A 24,607-nucleotide genomic window follows, 5' to 3' on the forward strand; every position below is an offset into this window, starting at 1 on the left:
TTAGGCACAGGGCTGTAAAGATGTGTGTGTGTGTGTGTGTGTGTGTGTGTGTGTGTGTGTGTGTGTATCACTAACCCAGTGCTCAAGGAGAGCATATATTTACATACAGTGCAATAATTACAAATAATCACAATACCTTGCTAGATATGGAAGGGGTGTAAAAAAATCTATCCGGCTTGAATAAGTCAGGGAAGGTTTCTTAGGGGAACCAGGATCTCAGGGAGAGAAAAAGTTCTCTAGGCGGTGGCATTGGATGAATGTATGCTAGACAGAGGGAGAAGCATGTGGAAGAGCATAGCAAGGTGAAATACTCATTTTTTTTTTCCAGTCAATGGATATTCATATTGCAGGGCCATTTTAGCAAATACAGCAGCCTGGCCCAGCAGAGCCCTAGGAGTTTGGTGGCTATAAGAAGAAGCAGGGCAAAAGTGGTTCAGACAATATCAGAGAAGTATGCTGCACTGGGGTACTTCCCTGAGGAGTTTGGACTCCACCGTATAGTAGGAATTGGAGTGCCGTTAAAGAGTTTGAAGGAGAGGATGAATCTGAGCAGATTTGTGCTTGCAATGTTCACTAGGGAAACAGTTTGGAGGAAAAGAGTGTGTGAGATTGGAGGCAGGGGCAGTCAGGAGATCACTGCCACAGCTGTGGTGGCAGACTCCAAAGACCAACTGTGGCAGTGCAAGCGGGAGTGGGAAGGGGAATATCTAGGTATGTAGAATATACAGGACTTGGAATTGACTCTAATGTGGGGAGTGAGAGAGGAAATCTCAGATGGATCTCAGGTTCTGGTTGGGTGACTAGTGGAGCCACTGTCAAGAACAGAAACAACCCAGTGGAAGGCCTGGGAGAGAAGGAAGAATCACAGGAAACTTCATGGATGAAGTTCCTGCAGTTCAGTTTCTTGAGCTGGAAAGGGGCTTCTCATGATCTCAATCCTGTGGCTGGTGATTGGACTCCACAGCAAGCTTCAGGGACCCTAAGAGGCTGTGGCTTTAGAGCATATGTAAGATAGACATCTTTGGAATAAGTGCCTTGTTTACCAAAATCCATAATTGATGTGGCTTCGTCATGATCATGACTCAAACTGGTTTATTCAGAAAAGTCTCCCTATAAATAAACCCTTAGTCATCTGTTGTCAAGAAAATTAAACAGCTTTTGATCTAGAATCCATCAAGTTGCTGTCTTGGTTACTCTGAAACAGATAGCTCTTGTTTGTGCCTGCTGTGATTCAGGTAGATGGTAATTTTAGACGCTTGGGATTGGGCAGAGAAGCAATTTGCTGTAAGAGAGCTGAAGAAAACTAAAGTCAGAGGGAAATAAGAGGTAAAATAAAGCCTTTCCTCCTTACACACAAATCTGAATCTTCAATTACCCTTTGATGAAGGTATCGAGGAGAGGAATATGAGTAAATTCCAGGTCACTGGGTTTTAAAGCCCTGACTGGACAGTAAAGCTGTACAATTCAAGAAGACTATTTCCTTTTCCTTCCTGGATTCCTTTCGAGTTTTATTCCGTGACGTATTGGCAGGATTTCAATGGGGACAGCCTCGCTGAGCATCACAGGCGTGGAGTGGAGATGGAGCAAAGACACCGACAAGCAAAACACTCCTGTGCATTTGCGTGTGCGTGTGTGTGCTCTTTAATTGTGGGTTCCGTGAACATGCGTCTGTCCCATTCGATTTTTCATCTCACCCTTTCGTCTGGTGACACTTAAATCTTTTCCTTCCAATTCCCTTTATTCTTTCAAGAGTCTCAGAAGCAAATCAAACTAAACCAACAAAACAAAACCCTCCTGAACCAATCCCAAGACTTTCTCCGCACTCCTCCCTTGCCCCACGCAGCCCACGAGGGCGGCCGGAGGTCTGAGCTCCAGCAGCAGCTCTGAGCCCGCGTCCCGCGCGCCGAGCCCGAGGGCCGAGCGCGGCGGGCGGCGGGGCGGGCCTGTGACTCAGCAGCCCCGCCCCGCCCCCGGCCCGCCCCGCCGCCTAATTCAGACGCGCTGGGCCGCGGGGTGTGAAACAGCCGCGCAGAGCCGGACGGGCGAGCCGGGGCCAGGCCGCTGCCGTCAGACTCAGCCGAGCGCGAGCCTCACCTACGCCAGGCCGCCCGGAGCAGCCGGGGCGCTCGCGCTGCCGTGGCCGCCACCGGCGCCCGACTGCTGGGGAACGAGCCGCGCGCTCCTTTGTGAGCGCAGAGGTAGGTTCAGCCTCGTTCACTTAGTTTGCACACAAAGACGGAGGAGCTCGTCCGGGGAGGAGGAGTGCCCCGCCGGGTAACTGCGCAGCGGCTGCTCCTTCCCACCGACCCTCGGCGAGAATGATCCCTCCGGCGGGAAGGAAGCTGCCTTTCCCCTCGGCGCGACCGACCGTCAGAGCCGCGAGGGGCGATGGGGGCGGGGGTCTCTGGATACGCGAGAGGGAGAGACGCGGGGCGGGTGGGCGTGCGGGAGCCCCCGTCACTCGGCGCGGTGCACTGAAGGTCCCGGGGCGCAGGACTGGGACGTGGCGGGGGCCCGAGGGGGTCGCCCCGCGCCCAAGAGGTGGTCGGAGCCGGGGGGGCGCTACGAGGAAAGGGAGCCCAGGCGGTCGCTTGGCTTATTGTTGCGTCTTTGGCTCTGAAAATGGAGAGACCCTGCCTGGAGCTGGGATGCTGCTGCTCAGTTAGTTGTGCACGCTGGGGCCAAAGGTCGACTCCTCGACACCGGACTCGCCCTTCGCTGCCTAGGAGCTCCCCGGGGCAGCCCGACCGGGCGCTGGGTGCCGGACGCGAACGTCTGCTTCTGCAAACAAAGGAGGGGCCCGTGGGGCTTTCCCCTGATGGTGTGAGGGTGACCACAGTATTGTTTCCAAACAGCCGGAAAGTTAACTTTCACATTTTTGACCATTCTCAGTTCATACTACTCCAGGGAACCCTATGTGGGATGGCGTCCGCACACAAGGAGTCCTAAAATTTGGTTCCAATAATTTTCCCTCAGGGATCTTCAGGTCACTAGGGGGATGGCATTGATGGTATGACCAAGTTTTAACATGCTGTGTAGATGATGGTAACAGCCCTTTCTGAAATTTGAAGAGGAATCCTGTTGAGAGGATAAATTACAGATCTTATTCTCTGCAGCAAGGTAGCATAGGAAGAAGGTTCCCTTCCTTCCTCGGAAAGAATTTTAGTCAATGACAGTAGAGCAAACTTATTTGATTAGAATGAGTGTGATATTAAAAGGAAATACAGAACAACGAAATAAGGCCTTTTTAGACTTTATATTCTTGAACTTGAGGATTTCTTGCTAACGGGTACATCAGTTTTCTCCTCTGATCGTTTTCTCTCCATCACTCTGGAAATTTTAGCTGTCCAAGTTGCCTTAAGTTGAAATAGTGTCTGGAGTGCCTGTCTAGAAAAGATCTCTTAGTACTAGTGATTTTAGATTTAAAACTTTTAATTGTAAAATTATATATAGTTATTAAAAAATTGGAAAAAATATAGAAAAAAATCACTCATATGACCACCACCTAAACACACCCTGAAGGCATCTTTGCTTGATTTATGGTTTGGCATCTGTGGCATTTGTATGAGTTAGTGAGTGTGTGTGTGTGTGTGACACCAAAAGAGGGAATTACTGATTCTGAACCTTTTCTAGTTGTAGCATTCTGAAACACGGTATCTAATAACCATAGTTCTACAATAGTGGTTTGCTGCTTTCAGGCATGATTAAAACTGATTAGTTGTTTTGAAATATATTTTCTTCTAGCCTTGCAAATAACCACCTGTACAGAGGGGTGATGGAAGAAACAGGAAAAACTATGTAATTTCCATTTAATTTAGAAGATGGGCTGACAGGAGAAAAGTTTTATGGACTATACTTTCTGGATTTCAGTAGTTGTTTGGGATTGACTTTTAAAAAAATAGAAATAGATCTTTTAGGTTAAAAAGATCTTTAAAAAGTAAAATTGTGTTCTGATCTGAGATTCATGAGAAATACGGGATGGAAATGAACTCTATATGATAAGGAATAGCAGTGATTTTACAGCTGGATACATGATTGCTTCTGAAAGAGTAGTAAAATAAGAAGCATTTCTTTATGAGTAGTAGGTAGTTTTCAGTATATGTGTGTTCTGTGATTAAAAAATATTGTTCAGGCACAGATTTGGCTACTGAACGCTTTTATCATTATATTTTCTTATTTTCCACTTGTAAAATTTTTAGACATTTGTATTCTCTAGTGTGCAAAGTAAAAAGATATCTTGGAGACAACCATTTAGAAATAGGTTGATCATTAGGATGATGCAATACTTCTTGAAGTTACAAGAATTTATAAGAAGGAAGTTGTGGTTATGTACTGTAAGGTGCAATTTTTTTTTTTTTTGGAGGGGCAGTCCTTAACGGTTATGTTCTCGAATACTAGCCAAAAGGCTCATGTTTCTAACCCACCCAGAGGCACCTTGGAAGATAGCCCTGACGATCTGCTTTTGAAAGTCACAGCCTTGAAAACCCTATGGAGCAGTTCTACTCTGTGCACATGGTATCGCCATGAGTGGGACTCGACTTGATGGCAACCAAGAACAACAGTAACACAACATTTGGGGCTCCTTAACCTGAGTGCACGATCAGGGTGCTGGTTACAATGGAGTAGTGACTACATATGCAGTAATGAATATGTGAAATACATAGTTTGCTGCAACTGTCAGCATTCCTTCAGAAATAATGGTACCTTTCTACCTAAAAAAGTCAACAGAAACTCAACTAGGAAATATATTAGAATGTCTGAATCTGATTTTTAAACTAACCCTCCTGTGGCAATTTGGATAATGTAAGCAGCACAGCTAAGCTGGACTTGAGGTCAAAGTTTAGTGGGCTTGCTTTTCTTCACTTCTGTTGCCTCGCAGAGAAGGGAGGAAAATTTGGGAGTGGCCCAGTGTTAAGGATTTGCTGTGGCTATTTGGCCAGTCTCCTATTCGAGTAGAGTGGAGATTCCATTCCTGGGAGGTTTAAAAGTAGACTTGATTCGTGCTGGGAAGAAGTGCTAGGGCTGTTCCTGGGCTGTAGGAGGATGGATGCTGTTATTCATTCATTCATTCATTCATTTATTTGATTTTCAGTTGTTTAAAATGTCACAGGTAAAGGTGGAAAAGATTTTTACTAATTTTCTTTGGGGGTGATTGAGGGGCAAAAGGTTTTTCTCCTGACAAAAAGAAGGAACATAATAGATTAGTGATATGGCTTAATGTTATTAATATCCTGTCTGCCCTTTCCCTTCGTAATTCTCTCTGCAAGTGTTTTAATCCTTATTTTATAAATGAGAAAGTGGCTCAGGGTTTGGTTAAGTGAGATGTAGATTTCGGGCATTGTAGAAGTCCTGTGGAACCTTAGTGGCACAGTGGTTAAGAGCTCAGCTGCTAACCAAAAGCTTGGCAGTTCAAATCCACCAACCGCTCTTTGGAAACCTTATGAGGCAGTTTTACTCTGTCCTATAGGGTCGCTATGAGTTGGAATTGACTTGACGGCGACGGGTTTTATTTTTGTTTCCGTTTTTGGATAGAAGTCTTGTGTATCCTGGGGAGTTGTCACCCTTCTTTAAGTCTGAAGAAAGTAGTTGTGGGAATTGACCCATTTTCTGTCTCTGGGCACATGTTGTGTTGGGAAAGCTGCTTTGCTGTTGAGAAGGCGGTGTGGGTAGAATTCGGGGCATGCGTAGTGTTGAGATGACCTGATAGGACTTGAGTTCATTTCCTTGTGTAGTTTCCTTTTCTAATCTTGGCCTGTTTTTGTTTTTCCTTCTTGAAGCAAACCATTTTTCTCCTCTTTTCCTTTCTAATTAAGAAGTCCTAGGCCTTATCCATCTGAACTTTTCCTCACCCTGAGTATTTAGGGGAAGCTGGTGAAAAGGAATCAACACCTTTACCCATCTAATATTATTGATTTCAGTATCTGATCAGTAAAAGAAATAAAATCATTTGGCAACCTGGCTTAGGTGGCCCTTTAGAAATCTACAAGGGGCTATTTCTAATGCTGGTAGTGAAAGCTTTTCATTGACTCTTCCATTTAACAAACATTTATTTAGCACCTCTTATGTGCCAGGTGAAAATTAGCCAGTGAAAACCCTATGGATCACAATGGCCCGATCCTCAGCCAGTTATGGATGTGGTGCAGGACTGGGCAGCGTTTCATTCCATCGTGCATGGCGTGGCCATGAGTAGGGAGCCAGCTCCCTGGCAGCTAACAACATGTGCCAGGCACTGGGCTGGTATTGGGTATACTGCAGTTAACAAGACTGATGGAGTCCCTGTCCTTGTGGCAGGGCGGATGAGGAAGATATTTAAAGAATTGCACAAAATTACACAAAAATTATTTACAGTCATGTTAAGAGCTGTGAAGGGAAAGTAGCACTTCATGAATTAAGGTATCTTGGAAAGAATGATGTAAATCACAGCTAATGATAATGGAATTGGGCTTCTGAATGTGTAAAGTGTAGGGTAGGATAGGGGAGAGGTATCAACAGCAACGAGTTTGGGTATTTTTTGGTTATGGAGGGAAAGGAGCATGATTGGCCCAGGGCTAATCAATTTAAGGACGTGGTGGTAGAGTCTTAGATGAACGAATTAAGAAGACTGTTCAGTTTTGTCACAGTCTGGCTGAGGAGTTGGGACATGTTACAGTGTGGAACTGAGGAAGGACTGGGAAACTCTATGGTATTGTTCTAATATCCTTGCTAAAGATAAAACCCAAGGCCATTAGCCCTGGGAGCCAATTGTGATGGACACATGGTGTCCCTGGCTGGCCTGAGGCTTTCCAGGAGCTGAGGGCTAGTGTTATGCAGGGGGATAACTGACTACATCTGTGCCCAGCAAGGTTCTGTTATAAATGAAAAGATAAGACAGAGATTCGCGGGGAAAGAGTGAGAAGACTTATTTAAGAATATTTTTCAAAATCATGAGGTAAACTGTAGGAAGGAAGAGGGGAGACAGGCAGCAAAAAGGAGCGAATGTTGCTGTAACGTTAGGTGAACTCTTTAATGGTGCAGTTAGTTATACCAGAGATTTTGTTTAAGACAAGCTGGTGAAGAGCAACAGTAAAGCAGTAGTTATCGTCTGTGATTCATAGTGTTTTGACTGAGTGTGTGTGTGTGGTGGGGGTGATGCTGGAGATGTGGTTTGGTGACAGAAATGTTTCCTACATAGAGCAAAATCTTGGGGTTCTGAGCTGTTGCAGAGAGGTCTGGGGTGTGATGGAAAGCTCTTCTCTAGAGACCATTAAATGGCAGGGGACTCCCTGGGCTCCTCAGTGGTGCTACTTATTCCTGGTCACGCTACTGCGTCATAAGTCCTTAAATATCATTAGACTTACCAGAAAAGATCCTAAACCTGTTGCCGTCCAGTCAGTTCCAACTCAGGGTGATCCCCATGTGTTCCAGAGGAGAACTACTCCATGGGGTTTTCTTGGCTGTAATCTTTGTGGAAGCAGATTGCTAGGCCTTTCTTCCGCACTGTAGCTGGGTGGGTTTGAATCGCCAACCTTTAGGTTAGTAGTTGAACGGAAATCATTTGAAGCCTTTAAATGGGGGAATGCTAAGCCTACTCAACTTTCTGGGTTAACTATTTGTTGTCTCCTCTGGAAAAGAAGCTAGAAAGAGTACAGGTTAGAGACCAAGTGCAGGCTAGAGACCAGCTATCCCTGTCGTGGCCAGTTGTAGGTACAGGTGGTTTGGAGGATTTTCACTCCTCTCCCTATTAGCTACTGTATTTTCTTTTTTGTTGTGAATGCCAATTTATGTTACACAGGAGCATCTACGGGTTCCAGTCCTGCTCAGTCACAGCCCTGGATCAGAAGAGTGGGACTGGGGAACAGGCAGGTTTCTTAATGTGGTGTAGTGGAATTTTGAAGCTAGATGCGTCTGAGTTAGAATCCAGGCCCCAGCTTTGTGACCTCCGCCAAGTCACAGAAGCACCGTGAGCTTCAGTTTTCTCATTTGTGAGAGAAACTTACTCTGTGAAGTATTTAAATTTAATATCATACCAGATTGGTGTGAAAGTACCTGTGCAAATACTTTGGAAACACATCTACTTTTTTTTAAAGTACAAGCTCAATTGAGGTATAATTTATATACTATATAGTTTACCCATTGCAAGTGTATAGTTTCATGATTTTTTAGTAAATTTATATAGTTGTGCAGCCATCATCCCAGTCCAGTCTGAGACTTTGCTGTCAATTCCCATCCCTACCCCCAGCCTTAGGCAACCACTGATCTTTTTCCTGTCTCTAGAGTTTTTGCTTTTGCTAGAAATTTCATACAAATGGAATGATACAATATGTGATCTTTTGTGTCTGGTTTTGTTCATTTAGCATAATGTTTTTGAGGTTCCTCCAGTGTTGCATAACACATCTGCTTTTAAGGAACATTCTTTGCCGTGTCAGAAAGAGGTACTCTGTGCTGATGAGAATAACTTCTAGTGAGCTGTGCCTTAAGATGATGATAATAGCTAGCATTTAGTGAATGCCAGACATTGTTACGTTCATTATCTTCTGTGATCTTCCAAATAATTCTATGAGGGAGGTACCATTAGTATTTTGCAGATGAGGAAACTAAAGCATGTTGTTGTTGTGTGCCATCAAGTCGATTCTGACTCATAGCTACCCTATAGGACAGAGTAGAACTGCCCCGTAGAGTTTCCAAGGAGCAGCTGGTGGATTTGAACTGCCGACCTTTTGGTTAACAGCCGAATACTTAAGCACTGCACCACCAGGGTTCCAACGACTCTAACATACATTAAAAAGCTTGCCCATGATTATAGACCCGGAATCAAACTTAGGCGGTCTCTTTGCAGAGCTATGTCTCAAACACTCCTCTGTGTTCCCTCAGTAGTGTATATAAAGCTTTTTACTTTTTTAGCTTCAAGTAGGTCTTTGGAATTCCAGTTGGAATAATACACTTGAAAAGTAAATCTAAAATTAAAGTTTTAAGGAGAATACTTGTATTAAATTTTTAGTTTGGAATTGCCATATGGAAAGTATAGTGTCTTAATAGGACATAATGTGATGATGTCATTAAATTAAAAACAAGTAATTACATAATTAGGCTGAGCTTGTTGTTTGAGTTGTGTTTTAAATATTGTATTTACTAAAAATGCCATTTTTGTAGGAAGTATTCCTGAGGCTATTATCTTATTATTAGCAGATGGAATTTAATTAAGCATCATGCATTTTTAAAGATGTTTACGTAATTGTATTCAATGTTAATACATTTCCCCCTTTTTTTTTAAAGTTTTGAATTTAAACAATACTTTTTCCTATCCACGTGTAGTCCACACTGGAAGATTTCATATTCACCTTCCAGAGGAATTTTTTGTTTATCATAGGTATTCCAAAATTTTTGAAAAGATTTTAAAAATATCATATGATATTTTTAACCCCAGTGTTTTCTTTTTTAGATTATTAAGTAGCTTGGTAAGAGCCAGTTATATTATTTCAGCCTTATTCTTTGGAATAAGGACCAATTTTAAACCTAGATTCTGCTGTTGGTTTCTGGTAAGCCACTTTCAACCGGTGTCCCAGCTTCCTTACTTTCTAAAATAGAATTATGGCACCATTAAACTAACTTTTTAAGTGTAGCACATTTTTCATTTTTAGGGATTTTTAATTATATCCCAGTTTACTAGTTCATAATAGCAAACAAAAAAAGCCACTCATTATTTTTGAATAACTAGCGTTAAGAATAAAAAATTATTCAATATTAATTTTGAATTAAAAAATATTTTTTTCTAATCTTTGTTAATCTCTGTGCGGTTATAACCACAGGTAAGTGGTTATATTTTTTTTAGGTAAATGTGCTGTTTTTAAAATGAAGATTAACCAGTGAAACTCCAGGCCTTCAAAACCAAGGAAAGGTGACAACCACTGTTCATACCGGTGGACAGCTCCGGGGAGTGGCAGGTTAAAAGGCCTTATGGCTTCAGCTAGAGCCTTTGGGAAAGTAGGATTTGGGACAGAGGTGGAGACTATACTCTGTTCACCTGTGGTCTTTGTGCTTTGGTTGACAGCATGCTTCAGCTGCTGAGGCTACCAACATGCAGAGCCCAGAAGGTGGAAGCAGGTCACAACCTGTTTCTTTTTCCATTCCAGGTTTGCTTCTGACTGGCACTAGCCTTGAATACAGGGGATATTATATTTGAAAGCCAAACCAAATAAGCGAAATTAAAACTGGAGGGAATAAAAATTGATTGAGCTGTACGTGTAAGATGTGTGTACTTTAGTTTATGGAAGTTAAACCTCAGTTATTTTAAAAAAGACAAAAAAACCAAACCAAAACAAACCCAAAAACCTCCAAGAAGTAGAGGTGTCTTGGGGTTGAACCCATGCAAGAGCGCAGAATTTAAGTTACCAGTTGGTGGTATTGATTTCTTTTTCTTCTCTCCCACTTCATAGGTAACTTGCTTGCTTCTCTACCAAATGTTGGTTTCCCTACCAATCCAGTCAAATGCTAATAATCTTTGAGCAGTGACTTTATGTTTTCTACATGAATGGGTTTCAGATAAAGTTTGGAGCTGCTAGAAACCTGTTGGCAAACCTTACTGGGCAGCCCCAGGAACTGCCTCTTGTTAGGCCAAGCACAGGCCTTCTTACCTGATACTTGCTTTGTCTTGTGCTTAGTTGGTTGGGTCTTGGCCATCCATAGCCTAGTTTCGGCTGCTGGGTTGTGCCCTTTCTATTGGGGAGTGGCTGAGTGTGCAATTGGAGAATATCCTGTCGCCTCAATTTTGATTTCACTCCTGGAGCCCTTGGAATAAGTTAATCCTGAAGTCCAGCTAGTTATACGAACCTATATATATATACATATATACACACACACACACACGTATATGTATATACACACATATGTATATATACACATGTATGTATATGTATATATATATATATTTTAACTGTTTAATTTAGCACAGGAGCTCTAGTGGCACACTGGTTAAGAGCTTGGCTGCTAACCAGAAGGCTGGCAGTTTGAATCCACCAGCTGCTCCTTGGAAACCCTATGGGACAGTTCTACTCTGTCCTGTAGGGTCACTATGAATCAGAATCGACTCTATGGCAGTGGGGGTTTTAATTTAGTTTGAGTTGGGTAAAATGTTATGTAAAGCTGAAATCATCTTGACGTATTATCTTCTGATCGGAGAGTCAGGGCTGAGCACAACAAGCCCTGAGGAGCTAGTGTTAAGATTCTTATTATTTAAATAATATTTTCAGAATTATTTCCAAATACGTGCAAAATAGAGATAACGCTATACTGAAGACCTATATACCTATTCCCCAGATTCAGCAGTTATCAGCATTTTGCCATACTTGCTGCTTTTAGATCTTTTTTCTTTCTTTTTGTTGAACTTACTATAGTATTTTAAAGCAAATCCTTGATACCATGTCATTTACCCCTAAATACGTTTGTATTCTTTTTCTTATATACTCACAGTGCCCTTTCATACCTAACAAAATTAACGTGAAGTCACTAATATCGTCAAATAACCAGTCTATTTTCGTATATCCTTGGTTAGGTAAAAGATATCTTTGTTACTTAGTTGGCTTCTTTGAACCAGGATCCAAACAAGATCCACACATTGCAATTAATTGCTACACTTCTTAAATCTCTTTAGATCTAGAAAAGCTCTTTTCCCCCCATCCTCTTCTCCCCATGCTGTTGATTTATTGAATAAATCAGGTCAGTTGTGTAGTGGAATGTCCCACATTCTGGACTTGGCTGATAATTTCCTTTCCTTTTTAAATTTGTTGGCACTAGTCCCTGTATTTCTGTAAACTAGAAGTTAATACAAAAACTTGATTAGATTCACATTCAACCTTTTTGGAAAGATTAATCTGTTGGTGGTGATATATACTTCATGTTGCATCCTGTCAGGAAGATGTCTGGTTGTCTCACTTTTAGTGATACTCATACTGATCATTGCGTTCAGATGGCGGCAGCTTCCATCCTTCATTGTGAACTTCCTCAGTAACCTTTCTCCCAGTGTTGTTTGCATCCATTGATGATTGGCCTGAATTAATTATTTCATTAGAGGTTGTCGATATGTCTCTCTAAATGAACATGTTAGTGAGATGAGAATTAAACTGGCCAGAGTGTCAGGGAAAACTGTCAACATTGATGCAGTTTAGTGATATCTAGAGAATTAATCGAGAAAAGCAAAGATTGGTTTGGCTTTATCCAGTCATTGTGAGTACTGCACATCATTAAAGCTGATTACCATATGCCCGGTCTTTCATGAATGTTATTGTGTCAGGTTAATTTTATTTTAAGTCTTATTTAATAGCAACACTAAAATCTGTCCATGTACCCTAACCCTATTGTGTACATAACGTGGGTGCTTGCTTACCACCTAAATTAGATTATTACATAGGTTTATGAGATACAATTCCATGTGATGTATACATCATGATAGATTGTCTTTACAGTAATCATTTTAAATGTCCTGACATGTAAGGACATTTATGCCCAGCCTTTCCTTATAAAAGAAAAGGTAAGTCATTGATGAGTTTAAAAAAACAGGAGGAGAATGATAAATCTGAAATTGTTTCTGTTTTGCCAAGATACGTGGAAATAGATCTCTAGTGGCAACTTTCAACTTCATGTTAAGAATGTTTGGAAGGGATAAGTTATTGCAGTATTTCCAGCGGAAAGTAATTGGAAATTCCTTTGAAAGGAGTGTGGTCTTGGCAAATGAATTTAATTTATGTATTCTCCATCACTACTGGGCTGAACCATGACACATGACACCAGCAGTCTGATTACGGGGCAGCCTCAATGTTTGAAGGCTTCTGGAACAGAAATATATTGATTCTACCCATCACAGGCAGGCCTTCCTTTTGCCACAACATGTTCCTGCAAACCACATTGTAAAAAAGGATCATCATGAAGCAGGTTCTAGGATTCCCATAGGCACAGCCTCATAATTAGGAGTTGGGCTTTTGACCAAACACTTGGTATAAAATAAACATGACTGTGATCAGTAAGTCATAAAAGAAAGATCTGAAAACTTGAAAATTAAAAGAATCTGACTATATTGTCAGAGAGGGTTTGAGCTTAGAGAAGCCATAAACATCAAGAAATCATCTAATCCAGCCCCTTGTTTTTGGTAAATAAATCGAGGCTCAGAGACGTTAAATAGCTTCCCCAAGACCACACAGCTAATTATCAGCAGAGTTGGAACTAAAATGGATCCCAGAATAATGATCACTAATAATTGAGCGTTTATTATGTATGTGCTAAATGTTTTACATTTATCATTATTTGATGCTCACAACAACCCTGTGACGCAAGATGGTAAATGACTATTTACTGAGGAGGACACTGAGACAAAGAGACATCTAATGTGTACGCAAGATCTCATAGAACTTAGCTATACTCACTACAGAGAATGTGGTCTTATCTACCCTAAGGTACTGCCTTCCCGTTCACCCCTTCCTTCCTCCCTCCCTCTCTCCTTCCTTCACTTCTTATTACTATTTTTTTAACTTTACTAGAGTACCTTATTTTTAATGGCCCATAAACATTGCTTATCCAGGCCTTCAGTTTACTATTAGGATTGATATTAAAAATCCCACCAGGTCTAATTTATTACAGATATGGCCGATGGAAAGTGGTGTGCTAGCTATAGCAAATATTATTCAAATAATCAGTCATTTTGCTTGGCTTTGTAGTATTTAAAAGAGTTTTGGGGTGTAGATGGTTCAGGACTCTTAAAAGATGTCTAGGTAGGTTCAGATGGGTAACTTCTTTCTTTTGATAAATACCCCTTGCCAAGCCAAATAAAATATTCTTTTGATCCTTCTTAAAAACAACAACAGAAAACACCACTTATCTTCTAAATGCTTGAAAATATCATCAAGAAATTTGACTTTTGATGGGTTCAGAAAGCAGAAGTTTCTTACATGAGATTCTCATTATCTCTTCCTCCACTACTTCCCCCTCTCACTTACAACCCCCCCGCCCCCTTCAGTAGCATCAAGGGCAGCCTGTAGCAGGGATTTCATAAAGAGCAGGTATACTTCTGGGAGATAGTTGTGTGAGGGAGTGATGGGCAGGGGAGGGGGAATGGAAATGAGAAGTCACTCCTCTGGAAATGGGAGAGGGTGTTCAGTGTTGATTTTCTGAGTTTCTCATGTTTCTTAAGACTGGTAGACTCACGTTTTTCTCTGGCGGTGCTGCCCACAAAGAGCCTGTTACAGAGGTGTTTATTAGACCTCTGTCTTCTGTGAACACAGAAGGGAGCAGGGAAACATGGAGAACTTGGTAATGTCCAGGGTAATGTTCCCTGGAATGTGGTTTGTACTCTGGACCATTGATGACTTTGAATAATTTATGATAAAATAAAAACACATTTGTCTTTGCTGTTATCCATATATATGTGCCTGCAATAGGTTTTTTGTTGTTTTAAGCACTTCTAAATTACAATCCTTCATCAGCTCAAATACGTATGATTAAATCTACCAAGACTTTTTTCCCTCCCTGTCTTAGTCATCTAGTGCTGCTATAACAGAAATACCACAAGTGGATGGTTTTAACAAAGAGAAGTTTATTTCCTTACAGTAAAGTCGGCGAAAAGTCCAAATTCAGAATGTCAGCTCCAGGGGAAGGCTTTCTCTGTCTGTCAGCCTTCTCATCATTGTTCCCCCAGATTAGGAGCTTCTCTGTGCAGGCACCCCGGGTCCAAAGGACACGCTCTGCTCCTAGCACTGCTTTCTTGATGGTATGAGGTCCCCCTCTTCTCTCTGCTCACTTCTCTCTTCTGTGTCTCAAGAGATTGCCTCAGGACACAATTCTTTGTCTCAGGAGGTTGCCTCAGGACACAATCCGGTCTTGTAGATTGAGTCCTGCCTCACTAACACAACTGCTGCCCATGCTCCCTCATTAACATCGTAGAGGCAGGATTTACAATATGTAGGAAAATCACACACTACCGGGAATCATGGCCCAGCCAAACTGATACACACATTTTTTTGGGGGGACATAATTCAGTCCCTGGCACTCGCCCTCTCCATTTGTGCTAGAAACAAAACAGCCAGCAAATGCCGTCTGGAACATGTTGCATACATGTGCTTGTTGGTGAACCATAGCACATAGCTGACTAATTTCAAATACTGCCTATTTATAGTCTCCTCAGAATAATTATCAATAATTATCAGACATTAGACATTCTGTCTACTAAAATCAAGAGATTAACACAACTTTTTAAGTGGAGGTAAATTATTTTTTTACTCATGGATGTTTACTTTGGTAGTCTTCTCTGAATGCACACCCCAGCATTTCTCTTAAGTGTGTCACTCTAGTAATCAGTCCGTGCTGGGGTTTTCACAATAATTGTCTGATTTTAATGCTAGATAAGGCCTTAGAGAACATACAGTTGTCTTGAGTGAAAACGGAAGCCTCGTAATGCTGAGTGAGTTGGCCAGGTTACAGTGCTACTCAGTGCATATCCAGGACTAGACCTCTTTCTTTGACTCCTCGTTCAGGACTCTTTCCTTTGCCCTTATCTTCCTTACCTCACCCTACCCCAGTGCTGGTGCTTGCCACCACAAAATAATAAAAACAGAAACAAAACTTTCTAGTTACTGGAATGATAATGATGATGAGGATGATTTTATTGCAGAAAAATAATATTAAAAACCCCACAATTCTGACACCCCGAAAACTGTCTTTTTTAATATGTGCATTCTTAGTTCTTGTTCATATTAATATAAAGTCTTTAAAAAATTACACAGTAAAAATAGTTATGTATATCATAATAAAAAAAGCCTAGGTATTTGTTTAAACAAATGAGAACTGTCTTTGCTGACTGCTAGTCATCTGTTGTATACATTTTGACTTCTGGTCTAGGGCTGAGCAAACTTCCTATGATTAAATATATGAATTCTTTCCATGACGGTTGAAATTTGTTTCTCACATCACCATTACCCATAAAACTTTTTCAGGTGTATGTTATCATTCGTTAATTAGTTCCAACATTAATATACCGGAAAGAATATGAACCTTAGACTAGATAAACCTTGGTAGCATGTGATGAGTTCTTTTACCTCTGTGAGCTCAAGTTTTCTCATCTCTACAGTGTGAATATTAGGCAGGCGAAGCAAGTAAAACACCTGGCATGGTGTCTGCGCACAAGTGTTAACAAATGTTAGTGTTCTCCCCATGTGTGCTCCCCCCAGGTTGGTGTCTGGATATGATGTCATACAGGATTGTTTTCACGCTCATCCAGTATAACAATAACTATTCAGTAAGGTTAGGGTTCAGTTAGAGGGAGTTTATCCCAGGACTTGGGTGAGTGCCTGTTTCACCTGTGTCATCCTTGTGGGCCTCCTACGCCTGTAATGCCTTGTCAGTTTTCTAAGCCATGGTAGAATATAGAGATGGATTAGGAAGGTGGGAGTGAGAGGACCAAAACCGGAGCTCTGGGCCGAATTGGAGATGGAGGAGAGACCACTGGGCTCAAAGGTATGGATAACCAAGGTGAGCAGAGGTTCTTAGGGCCGGTAGGGTTCTTAGAAATAAAGAAGTGTTCCATCTAGAAGATAGATTGTCAGTGACCAGGGACGGAGGTGGAAGTAAGGAGGATATGATTAGTAGAGATGGAGGTGAAACTGTAGGTCAGGAAACTGAAGGAGTAGAGGAGAAAATTAGGACAGGATACCGATAACCAAGAGTTGACAGAAAACCTGAGGAAGATGTCTGGCCCAGTTGATTTGTTGCTTCATGGGCTCCTGTTAATGCAGGAATTGATGGCTGGGTGAAGGCAGATAACACTGCCAAGTAAGAGTGGTCCAGGGTCAGCAACTCATGTGGAGGGATAGCCCACATGGTATCTTATACTGAAGGAGAGCCTACCTCCTGTTTTGTCTTGACAGGCCTGGTTCATGTCTTTTTGTCCAGGTGTAATTATTAATAGAGCCCTCATTCGTACTTAAAAGTGACCTGGTTTAGTTGATAAATTATGTGGTCATCCTACTTATATGTACTTGGTAGCAGATAAGTATTTATTGTGTATAAATAAAGATACTAACCAAAGATTTGACCAAAATGTGGTTCCGTGGTGAGCCCAAGGTTTACCTGTCTCATGGGAAGAACTTGGCTGCCATCTTTTTGTTTGCTTTTTACTGGAATTCTAAGAATATTCTGCATTACATTTTTCAGAGCTGTTTTCTCTCTTGGTTTATCTTTTAGTTGACTATTTTGGCACAGTGATCATCTACTACTATACACTTAATTAAAATTACACATCAGAAGCATCTTCAATTGAACCTTCTTTGCTTGGAGTTCCTCAGGAAACTAGTTTCCTGAGGCTCCTTAGGGCACAGTAGCCCCACCTAATATAAAGCATTGGTAACAGGGACTGGTGTGAGAAGGGAGGGACAAAAGGGAGAGAGAGGACACTTGTCTCTTTTTTCAGCCTGATTGGAAGGGTTATGGAAAATATTTTTCTTATTTGACTGCCCGGAAAATGTGGCGTGAGGGAGTGGAGGTATGTGAAGTCAGGTGACCAGGATCCAGTGTGTCATCATGGTACTGTTTTTGTAATTGTAGGAGCAAGCACCACAAGTGTTTCTTCTTCCCTGTTCATGTGGGCTCTCGATCTCCTCTAGTAAGAGCTTTATTCTCCCAAAAGCTTTATTCTTCCTTGAGTTTTCACATGGACTATTTTATTTGGATACTAGCATCTTACAGGAGTTTGTCATGGTTTTAGACTCCTTTGTTTATGATGAAATGGAAGGAAAAGATTCAGAGTCTTTGAGTGCTGTGGGGTGAGAAAATATTGCTAGATTTGTGTATCCCCCCTTACTGGGAAGTGTTTTTCCACCTTTGGATTTCTCTTGTGGTCACTTGATTATGTACTGCACTTTTCCATATGAGATTGGAAACTGTGAGAACAAGGGACCATGTCATCCTAATCTTTGTGTCCTCCGTAGAGCCTTAAAGAGTGAGTGCTTCCTGAGTAATTGCTGCCATCCTGGGTCAGATGTTGGCCCACTAGACGAAGACCGGGAGTGTTGCTGTTTATTTAGATAGGGCTGGGCTGGGTTTCATAAAGCCTTGTATTGGTTAGGTCTTCAGTCAGTCTTTGTTTCATGCGCAAGGTGTGTATGCATGTGGAATCTGTAGGAGTAGCCAGGGATTACTTTTAAAAAAAGCATAGTTTACATCCAGTTATTGTATCATTTTACTCCCACATTTTCTGAGCTAAAAACCTATCATCCTAAAGGCTTACCTTGAAATACACACGTACTACAACAGCAGCAGCAGCAGCAACTGCAACAAATCTTTGAGGGGAAAGTGTCGTCTTGTACTTTATCTTGTGTCCCCAGGCCCTGGATCCCAAGAGATGGCCTTGGAATATGGAGTACAGCGTCCTAGTAGTGTTGAAATACGGAAGATTCTTCTAGTAAGTGGACAAACGTGTGTGTTTGTTTGGTGTTTTTCTTTCTCTCTCTCTCTGTTTTCCCTCCCTCCCTTCTTATATAGCCTACTTCCAATGTGAACTTTTCCCCTTCCTTCATGGCAGCTAATGTTAGTAAGTATGTAGGTTGTTTGGGTGGAGCCTTTTCTTCTTCCTCCATCCACCCACCCTATCTTTATGATTTGGGTGGAGTGGTGTGTCTGCCACAACTTCCGTGACACACCTCCTTTTTTTTTTTTTTTTTAAAAATAAGACAAATGGAGAGCTAGGGGGCATGTTTGTGATCTCCTGCAGATGAAAGAAGATTAAAATGTAGAAGGAGGGCGGCTGGTGGGTGGATGGTTTTATGCCCAGACAGGTGAGCTTGCTTCCTGTTTTCAGAGTTCTGCCTCTGTACTGTGGTTCTGCATTTCATGTCACTTGCAGTAGAGACTTTGCCTGCAGCACCTTTAACTCTGGGTTACATGTGTCTCCCTAAAGGGTCCTGACCCTGGATCTTATATAAGACACGGATTGTCCTGTTAGCCAAATGGGAAAGGGTACGTCCTCCCACCTCTTCGTGGATAACTGCTGTCAAATGAATAATGTTTACCTTTCCAGTTTGTGTAAATTAAGAAGTGGTATGACATGAGACTAAATGGGCAGCTCCTGTCCGGAGGTGAGATGAGAAGGCAGAGAGGGTCAGGAGCTGGTTGAGTGGACATGGGAAATCCGTGGTGGAAAAGGAGAAGTGTGCTGTCACAGTATAGGGAGAGCAATTAGGGTCACATAACAATGTATGTATAAATTTTTGTATGAGAGACTAACTTGAATTGTAAACTTTCACTTAAAGTACAATAATAAAATTTAAAAAAAAAAGTGGTATTATTTGATAGACTCTGGAATCAGACTGCTAGGGCCCACCTTTTGGGTCACTTCACTAGTTTTGTGACATTAGACAAGTGAATTTACCTGCTGGACCTTTGTTTTCCTTGTCAGTAAAATAGGACCTACTTCAGATAGTTTTACAGTAATACAATTAGTGTATCAGCAGCGTGCCTGCATAGAGTAAGTGCTCAACAAAATGTTTAAAAATATGGGCATGTTATTGACAATAACTGAATACTTTGGTACTGTTTTTAGAAGAACTGTTACGTCTCTTTTAGAGGTATGGCCGCTGTATATTTTCAAATGAGGCTCAGGCTGAATTGTTTGAGAACTGTGCATGCATTTATGGGGACCAAATTGACCAAACCTGTTGCTGTCTAGTTCCTTCTGACTCACAGTGACCCCATAGGACAGAGTAGAATAGCCTCAGAGAGTTTCCAAAGAACGGCTAGTGGATTCGAACTGCCGACCTTTTGGTTAGCACCCAAGCTCTTAACCACTGCTCCACCAGGGCTCTGTTTATTTTATGGGGACAGCAGGAAAGAATATTTAAAATCGGGAGGGTCCCCGAAAACCCGTATCCCTGTGATAACCTATAGCAAACAGGATGATGATAATATGCTCTATGGCTGAAGGTAGGATTTCATTCTAATGTACCATAATCTGGAGTTTTAGCTGCTGCCACAAAGAGCATGTCAACAGTACGCCAACATTCAAACTGCCAAAACACAATGCCAAATAATACTAAACTCCCTGCGTACAGTGTGTCCCGGTACGATAACTGGGCATTGGTTTCAAAACTGCTGCTGATGAGAATACCTGCAGGTGATACCTGAGTTAGGTGTTCGTAGGAAACATCCTGATGGCTCTATGACTGACAGAGGATTGCTTAAGCATCTTTCGGGCCAGCTGAGTTCTGCTTCTTTCATTGGTAGAGAACTCTAAGATATAAATCAGTTGTTTCTTCAAGTATTGGAGTGAGTCAGAAGCTGGCCTCTCCCCTGCCATTTCCCTAACCTAGTTTCCAGTCATTTCCTCCGTGCACTCTGCTCCAGTCACATTGGCCTCCTTATTGTTTTTCTTCAACAAGCCAAGCACATACTTGCCTCAGTGCCTCTGGGATGCTCCAGATCCCCTCTCTGGAAAGCTCATACTAGACATTCAGAGACTTCCTCTCATCATCCTTTATAAAATAGCCCCCTTGACATGCTGTGGAGTCCCTGGGTGGTACAGATGGTTAACGTACTCAGCTGCCAGCCGAAAGGTTGGTGGTTTAAGTTCACCCAGAGTCACCTCAGAAGAAAGTCTTGGCAGTCTACTTCCGAAAAATCAGCCATTGAAAACTATTTGGAGCACGGTTCTGCTCCGACACACACGGGGTCACCGTGAGTCGGAGTCCACTCAAAGGCAGGTGGTTGGTTTTGACATACTGTACCCTCTTAGCCTGCTTTACTTTTATGCTAGCACTTTACCAGATACATTGCAAATATATTGTATGCTTGATTGTCTTTCCACTCTCCTTCCGCCGCCACTAGAACATAAACTTCATGATTTCAGGGACTTTGCTTTATTCTTGCTGTGTTTTGTGACTTTCCACTAGGTGAGGTTGCTTATCTTCCTTTCCAAGGTGACCCAGAGTAAGAGTTCCTCAGGTTTTAGTGACAGAGGATAACTGAATCTTCTGTCTTCTCAATAAGCTGGCAGAAGGAAATTATATTTGGGAAGAAAATTCTGCAGAATACATTATTGTAAGTTCCATCTTGGTATGAAGTTAGGGTCCTGGGAGGCCGAGTATGAGGATCAGGCTAGCATTTTCTTACAGTGGATTAAAATGAATTAAATTCCTATGAATTAAAGACCAGGCATCATCCTATACCTTTAGCCTTTAACAGGATTTTTTTTTTTTTTACGCTGTGTATTCAGTGCACTTTTATTTGTAGGAAAATGAATAGAGGTTATTGGCTATACTGTTGCTATTATTCTTTATATAAGGCCTTATGTGAGAAACCTGTTTTAGACTATGCTGCCATATTTTTTCTTTTCCTTGAGAAGTTGGGATGCTGTTGTTTTCTGCTAATGAAAAGTATGAAACTTTTTTTCCCCCCCTGGCCACTAGGAAGCTCGAAACTACATTTAGTACTGAGATCTGAAAATGTATTTGGTCCTCATGTGTAGCACTTGGGCTGTTTCTTTTGTAATGTGGCCTTGACTATTTTATGTACCTAGTTGTGTATATGAATTTTATTTTAAGACACCCCAAGTTGTCTTTGGAAGGAAGTAGGGACTGTTGTAACAAAGATTTTACCTTCCTCTCTTCTCCCAGTAGAGGTACTGAGTAAGCAAGTTGATTTTGAAATTCTGTTGCCCTTGTGTCTTTTAACTTGAGTAATGCAGCTGACAAATTTCTGTATTTGCTTAGGTAGAATTCCCATTTCTGTTGGTAGTGAACCCACGGTAGCAATTTTAGGATAGTTGCCAGCTGAGTAGTGGGCATGTATGTATGTGTAGGAAATTACAAACAATCAGAGAATAATCTTTTTTTGGGGGGGGGTATTTTTTAAAAAGTTGTGGTAAAGAATATGTATATGTAACAAAACATTTGTCACTTCACTCATTTTCACATGTACACTTCAGAGACATTAGAGTACAGTTTTGAGGTGAATCTCTTAGTGGTTTTATCTGGTTTATTGCATGCAGGATTTTGGTTATTTTACAGTAGAGGCTTTAAAGTATATATGCATTGTTTTAGGGAAACCAAATAACTGACTTTTGTATTGCTGTTTTCTAAGCACTTGAGTTTTTTCATCCAGTAACTTGGTGAGTGCCTTCCTGTGTTCAAGGGATTATACTTGTTGCTGTGGGTGTTCACAAATGATGCTTAAATAGCTGAACCTACTTTCAAGAAGCTTACATTTTAATAAATTGGCTCAAGCTGATAACTATTTTGGAAGCAGATTAAGGAAACATCGTTCTCCTTAGAAAATCAGTTTATTTACTGACTTAAGTCTAATGCTTAGTATTAATGTAGTGAGTGGCTCTTTTCCAGATGTGTGTTACCAGAGTTTTCTTAGCGACCTCTAGAAAGTAATAGAAAATGAATGCTTTTTTCTTCCATACAGTTTTCTGTAAAGTCTTAAAATGAAACATGTAAACAAGGTTTTTATTTTTAGTCTGCATTTTAACGAAAACTTTCTATACTTTTTAGAGTCTGATTGAAAAAGGCCCTGAGGTAGTGATAAACTGTAGGCAAATTAAATAACTTCACTCCTTAGATTAATATTTGATTCTATCAGTGTTATCGATAATGTGCATATTTCTCTCCTGCCTCTTTCTCCCCTCATTTTAACCTCATCTGAAATAGTCATTTCTGTCTTTTGCTAAACAGAAGTTTCCAACAATTCTTTCCTTTGCCTGAGGGTGCAGTTTGTGAAGTTTTCTTGCCTTCTCAATGGCTAGTAGCTGTTTCCTGACTATGGGAAATAGCCTGAATGAAGAATGCTGTTACTTATTTTATAAACAGGACCAGAAAGTGAACAATTGACAAGATCCTGCCTCATGGCAAGTCTGAGATAGATTTTTTTTTTCCCCCAGTGAGGACTTGTCATATTTATAAGCAAGTATTATTATTTCAGAATCTCAAAAGGAGATGTGTGCCCGTGTTAAGGAATGCACTTGTTTATTCTAGATTTTTCTTCACGGTATTTCGAACCAGAAAATTACTCAAAGAGATTTGTCAGGTAAAGAAAGATGAATAATATACTTGATTAAGTTTATGGGCTATATTAATTCAACTAATGTTTATTAAACTAATGAAAGACCCAGCATCATCAGCACAAATAACTGTAGAGGATATTTACCCTCAGGGAACATAAGTCTAATAGGGAGGTTAGGTGCATGCTTAAAGAGGTGAACAAAAATGTTAGACAGAGTAGTTACTCATTCTGCTCCGAAGTGAAGTCTTTACCATTTTGTTTGTTGAACCTTCCTTAATTAAAAGAAAGCTTTGTACCCCCGTGCAGGTGCTCTAGGCCTAGAGGTTGAGAGCCCCAGAAAGCCCTATTTAAACATTAAAATAGCTATCAGCTTAAAGACTGCATTCAGTTAGGAAGAACTGGGAGAAAGGAGCCATTCTTAAACCTAGTGATGGTGCCTTTAATAAAAGTTTAACTAAATGTATTCTTGGCCTACTGTAATTACAGAAATATGAACTGTCTGAAAATATTTATTTTGGAGTAAAAAATAAGTTTAATATTAAAGTGGTATCTGAGTAGAAAACTATGGATTTTATAAGTAAATATTTTTATTCACATTTGTGGTAAAAGCATTAGGTCTGCTTAACCACAGTTACCAATTTGGGCATTGTTGTCATATTATTAGAATAGGCTTATAGATCTAAGCTTAAAGGGTTTGACACTTGGGAAACTGGACTGAGATTAGTGTAAAAAAAATACTAGGATCTCAACTTAAAAAGCAGGGGTGAACACTGTGATATTATTAGTGTTCCTTTGGAAATAAAAGGAGTTTTAAAAAAGGAGCAATTTTTTGATCAAAAAACTTGCATGATTATATTATATTGATCTACTGCCTGAAGTCAATGTTTAATTTCTTGTTCTTCCTAGTTTTTAATAGAAGTGACACACACTGCTGATCCCAAAATACATAGGGAAGATTTAATCTAATAAAATACTTTTCTACTCAGTGATTTGGTAATTTCTACTCTTAACTACGTTTCCATCATGTTGCCAACTTTTCCATCAACAAATATGTTTTGAGCATTGCGGCCTCCCTTGTTTTATAGTAAACGTCGTTATTCCTTTTTTATAGATGCAAAAACTAAGGTACAAAGAAGTAAGTAAACTATTAGGATTCTAATGCTACAGAACACTACCGTAAATATTTCTTTCCAGTTGTGCTGATTTTACTAATATCAGATAATATAGAAAGGCTCCGTTTTAGTGGCATTTTCAAATTGTTGACTGCTTTCTAACTCAGTGTTTTTTATACTGTTGGTCATAAGCAGCATTTTAAAACATAAAATAATAGACTAGAAAATGGGTGCCCACATTAGGTTAAATATTATTTTGTGAAACTTGTGTGTGTGTGGACACTTTTTTTTTTTTACTGTGGGTGGCTGTCAAAAAAGTTTGAAAGCCATGCCCTAAAACGTCCTTTTTTTGGGGGGGGAGGGAGGGTAGTTTAAATGAATTTTACATTTCAAGTTAGTCTCCCATACAAAAATTTATACATAAATTGTTATGTGACCCTAATTGCTCTCCCCATACTGTGACAGCACACTCCTCCTTTCCACCC

General features: G+C 40.8%; 1 protein-coding gene across 3 annotated transcripts in view; it reads left to right on the forward strand.

Annotated features, from left to right (window-relative positions):
- The window catches only part of FAM107B (family with sequence similarity 107 member B), a 270,432-nt gene that overhangs the window by 189,852 nt on the left and 55,973 nt on the right, over positions 1-24,607 (forward strand). Inside the window, exon 1 of one of the 3 annotated variants that reach the window (XM_023734341.1) lies at positions 2,008-2,198. The exons of 1 other annotated variant lie outside the window; for it this stretch is intronic. The gene's annotated coding sequence lies outside the window, so the exon portion shown is untranslated. Of the gene's footprint in view, positions 1-2,007; positions 2,199-18,348; positions 18,416-24,607 lie in introns of those variants that run through there. One more of the 3 variants, XM_023734340.1, reaches the window with a different exon arrangement.

The sequence above is a fragment of the Trichechus manatus genome, unplaced genomic scaffold (genome assembly GCF_000243295.1).
Source record: "Trichechus manatus latirostris isolate Lorelei unplaced genomic scaffold, TriManLat1.0 scaffold00067, whole genome shotgun sequence".
Classification (NCBI taxonomy): Eukaryota; Metazoa; Chordata; class Mammalia; order Sirenia; family Trichechidae; genus Trichechus; species Trichechus manatus.